Below are 5,041 nucleotides of genomic sequence, written 5' to 3' on the forward strand. Positions count from 1 at the left end.
AATCCCTGCGATAATTCACGCCACCATTACCCAGGCGCGCGGCGGGTCCGGCTCCGCGGGCAGGCGGCTACAGTAGTTCAAAGTGGGCAAACTGGGACGGAGTGAGAGGAAGCAGGTGGTGCCGGTGGGTGAAATGTCTCTGCTGCGACCTGCCTGGGAAAGGAGGAGGGAGAACCTGGTGCAAAGTAAAGGGGAGAGAAAGAGGGACAAGGCTGGAGCTGTGGAAGGAAGCGGAGATGGCCAAGGGGCAGCTGAGCATTTTGCTTTCCAACTCTGTGGGGGGGAAAGAAAGCGCTGTCAAATCCATCCAGGAAAACAGAGGAGAAATAGCATGTGGTGGGAATCGCCGGCAATTTGGATTCAATATGTCTGTCTGAACTGCAAACGCCGACAGACACCGAGCACCGCTGGACGCCGGCTGGCGTTGCCGTGTGTCCTGCTCCGGCGGCAGCCCGCCTGGCGAGCCCCCCAGCAGCAGCTGCCCGGGGGCTGCGGATCGCGCAGCAGCCAATCGGAAGCGTCGCAGCGTCCGGCAGCCAATAGGAGCCCTGGCCACTCCGGCAGCCAATGGAAAGCGCCGTTACCTGAGGGACCAGGCACAGCTCGAAGCCCCTCACAGCTGCTTCGTTTTTTGGGACATTTGTGGAAAGCTCGGAGTTCTATTTTTTTTCTTTACCTTACCTCTTCCAGGACAGGAGGGATTCCGGCGCGGGGGATATCATGCCTCGGGCGCTTCTGGGCGGTTTTGAGGCGGGGGGAGCCCACCGCGGCGGTGGCGGGAAAAGGGGGTGCGGAGTATAAAAGGGGGCGCCGGCGTCGCGGCCCCTCAGTCGGGGGGCGGCGGCGGCGGCGGCAGGAGTTCCGCGGGCTGGCCCGGATGCGGGGACGCCGCCCTGTGCGGCCGAAGGCGCCGGCCCTGAGGCGCGGAGAGAGCGGCGTGGCAGCCGCGCATCGGCTCCGTCATCGGCAGCGCCGCTTCGTGCCGGTAGGGAGCGGGAGAACGCGGCGGCGGGCGGCGGGTGGTGAGTGCCGTCGGCGAGACGGGGCTTGGGCCGCCTGCGGTGTGCGATCTCCCGAGAGCAGCGGGGAGGCCCCCGGGGAGCGGCGGCGGGTGGGGCGCTGTGGGAGCCGGCGCATGTCCCCGAATGAGGCGCCCGGCGCAACGCGCGAGGTACCAATGAAATAAAATAGAAAACGGTAAAGTGCTATAGAGGAGCCGCACCTAGAGGGCTCTCGGCCCCTGCCCCGTGTCACTAAGGGAGCTGCACCGCGGGAGCGTCGGGGCAGCGCTGCTGGTTAAACAGAGCAGCACGGAAAGGCTGGGAAACGTGAGCGGAATAAAATATTGAGAATGGTCTAAGAAATACTCAAAAGGTACAGCAGCAGGAGTGGCCGCTGCGTGGGTTCACTAAAACAGCTGCACCGCGGCACCTTTGGGGTGGTGTTGATGGTAAACGTGCGGCACGTAAAAGGACTGGAGGTGTGAGGGAAATAAAATATAGAGAAAGGTCTGAGAAATAATAACAACACCGCAGCAGGAGTAGCCACTTCCTCAGGATAAAATGAGCTGCACCGCGGCGCACCCGGAGCAGGGGCGCTGCTTCAAAGGTGTCACGGCAAAGGTCGCATCTGTGAAGGGTATAAAATAAAATGGTCGAAAATCCTTTAAAAGTACTGCAGCAGGAGTGGCTGCTGCCCCGTGTCACTAAAAGAGCTGCACCGCGGGAGCGTCGGGGCAGCGCTGCTGGTTAAACAGAGCAGCATGGGAAAGGCTGGGAAGTGTGAGCGCAATAAAATACTGACAATGGTCTAAGAAATATTGTAAAGGTACTGCAGCAGGAGTGGCCGCTGCCCCGCATCACTAAAAGAGCTGCACCGCGGGACGGTCGGGGCAGCGCTGCTGGTTAAAAAGGGGTCCGGAAAGCGTGAGAGGTGTAAAGGGAATAAAATGCTGAGCATGGTAAAAGACGTACAATAAAGATACTGCTGCAGGAGTGGCTGCTGCCCCGCATCACTAAAAGAGCTGCACCGCGGGAGCGTCGGGGCAGCGCTGCTGATTAAACAGAGCAGCACGGAAAGGCTGGGAAGTGTTAGCGCAATAAAATACTGACAATGGTCTAAGAAATATTGTAAAGGTACTGCAGCAGGAGTGGCCGCTGCCCCGCGTCACTAAAAGAGCTGCACCGCGGGAGCGTCGGGGCAGCGCTGCTGGTTAAAAAGAGCAGCACGGGAAAGGCTGAGAGGTGTAAAGGGAATGAAATGCTGAGCATGGTAAACGAGGTACAATAAAGGTACAGCAGCAGTTGTGGCCGCTGCGTGGGTTCACTAAAACAGCTGCACCGCGGCACCTTTGGGGTGGTGCTGCTGGGTAAACGTGCGGCACGTAAAAGGACTGGAGGTGTGAGGGAAATAAAATATAGAGAAAGGTCTGAGAAATAATAACAACACCGCAGCAGGAGTAGCCACTTCCTCAGGATAAAATGAGCTGCACGGCGGCGCACGTGGGGCAGGGGCGCTGCTTCAAAGGTGTCACGGCAAAGGTCGCATCTGTGAAGGGTATAAAATAAAATGGTCGAAAATCCTTTAAAAGAACTGCAGCAGGAGTGGCTGCTGCCCCGTGTCACTAAAAGAGCTGCACCGCGGGAGCGTCGGGGCAGCTCTGCTGGCTAAAAAGGGGTCCGGAAAGCGTGAGAGGTGTAAAGGGAATGAAATGCTGAGCATGGTAAAAGAACTACAATAAAGATACTGCTGCAGGAGTGGCCGCTGCCCCGCATCACTAAAAGAGCTGCACCGCGGGACCGTCGGGGCAGCTCTGCTGGCTAAAAAGGGGTCCGGAAAGCGTGAGAGGTGTAAAGGGAATGAAATGCTGAGCATGGTAAACGAGGTACAAAAAAGGTACAGCAGCAGGAGTGGCCGCTGCTCCGCGTCACTAAAAGAGCTGCACCTCGGGAGCGTCGGGGCAGCGCTGCTGGTTAAAAAGAGCAGCATGGGAAAGGCTGGGAAGTGTGAGCGCAATAAAATATTGACAACGGTCTAAGAAATATTGTAAAGGTACTGCAGCAGGAGTGGCCGCTGCCCCGCATCACTAAAAGAGCTGCACCGCGGGACGGTCGGGGCAGCGCTGCTGGTTAAAAAGGGGTCCGGAAAGCGTGAGAGGTGTAAAGGGAATGAAATGCTGAGCATGGTAAACGAGGTACAATAAAGGTACAGCAGCAGGTGTGGCCGCTGCCCCGCATCACTAAAAGAGCTGCACCGCGTGAGCGTCGGGGCAGCGCTGCTGGTTAAAAAGAGCGGCACGGGAAAGGCTGAGAGGTGTAAAGGGAATGAAATGCTGAGCATGGTAAACGAGATACAATAAAGGTACTGCAGCAGGTGTGGCCGCTGCTCCTTGTCACTAAAAGAGCTGCACCTCGGGAGCGTCGGGGCAGCGCTGCTGGTTAAAAAGAGCGGCACGGGAAAGGGTGAGAGGTGTAAAGGGAATAAAATGCTGAGCATGGTAAAAGAGGTACAATAAAGGTACTTCAGGAGGGGTGGCCGCTGCTCCTTGTCACTAGAAGAGCTTCTCCGAGGCGCCGGTGGGGCTGCGCCGTTCCCGCCTCGGGCGCTTCTGGGCGGTTTTGAGGCGGGGGGAGCCCACCGCGGCAGTGGCGGGAAAAGGGGGTGCGGAGTATAAAAGGGGGCGCCGGCGTCGCGGCCCCTCAGTCGGGGGGCGGCGGCGGCGGCGGCAGGAGCTCCGCGGGCTGGCCCGGATGCGGGGACGCCGCCGTGTGCGGCCGAAGGCGCCGGCCCTGAGGCGCGGAGAGAGCGGCGTGGCAGCCGCGCATCGGCTCCGTCATCGGCAGCGCCGCTTCGTGCCGGTAGGGAGCGGGAGAACGCGGCGGCGGGCGGCGGGTGGTGAGTGCCGTCGGCGAGACGGGGCTTGGGCCGCGTGCGGTGTGCGATCTCCCGAGAGCAGCGGGGAGGCCCCCGGGGAGCGGCGGCGGGCGGGGCGCTGTGGGAGCCGGCGCATGTCCCCGAATGAGGCGCCCGGCGCAACGCGCGAGGTGCCAATGAAATAAAATAGAAAACGGTAAAGTGCTATAGAGGAGCCGCACCTAGAGGGCTCTCGGCCCCTGCCCCGTGTCACTAAAAGAGCTGCACCGCGGGAGCGTCGGGGCAGCGCTGCTGGTTAAACAGAGCAGCATGGGAAAGGCTGGGAAGTGTGAGCGCAATAAAATATTGACAATGGTTTAAGAAATACTGTAAAGGTACAGCAGCAGGAGTGGCCGCTGCCCCGCATCACTAAAAGAGCTGCACCGCGGGACCGTCGGGGCAGCGCTGCTGGTTAAAAAGGGGTCCGGAAAGCGTGAGAGGTGTAAAGGGAATAAAATGCTGAGCATGGTAAACGAGGTACAATAAAGGTACAGCAGCAGGAGTGGCCGCTGCTCCGCGTCACTAAAAGAGCTGCACCTCGGGAGCGTCGGGGCAGCGCTGCTGGTTAAAAAGAGCGGCACGGGAAAGGCTGAGAGGTGTAAAGGGAATGAAATGCTGAGCATGGTAAACGAGGTACAATAAAGGTACAGCAGCAGGAGTGGCCGCTGCCCCGCGTCACTAAAAGAGCTGCACCGCGGGACCGTCGGGGCAGCGCTGCTGGTTAAAAAGGGTTCCGGAAAGCGTGAGAGGTGTAAAGGGAATAAAATGCTGAGCATGGTAAAAGAGGTACAATAAAGGTACTGCAGCAGGTGTGGCCGCTGCCCCGCATCACTAAAAGAGCTGCACCGCGGGAGCGTCGGGGCAGCGCTGCTGGTTAAACAGAGCAGCATGGGAAAGGCTGGGAAGTGTGAGCGCAATAAAATATTGACAATGGTCTAAGAAATATTGAAAAGGTACAGCAGCAGGAGTGGCCGCTGCCCCGCATCACTAAAAGAGCTGCACCGCGGGAGCGTCGGGGCAGCGCTGCTGGTTAAAAAGGGGTCCGGAAAGCGTGAGAGGTGTAAAGGGAATGAAATGCTGAGCATGGTAAAAGAGGTACAATAAAGATACTGCTGCAGGAGTGGCCGCT

This window comes from Coloeus monedula, assembly GCF_965178545.1.
Source record: "Coloeus monedula genome assembly, contig: HAP1_SCAFFOLD_71, whole genome shotgun sequence".
NCBI classification, from domain to species: Eukaryota; Metazoa; Chordata; class Aves; order Passeriformes; family Corvidae; genus Coloeus; species Coloeus monedula.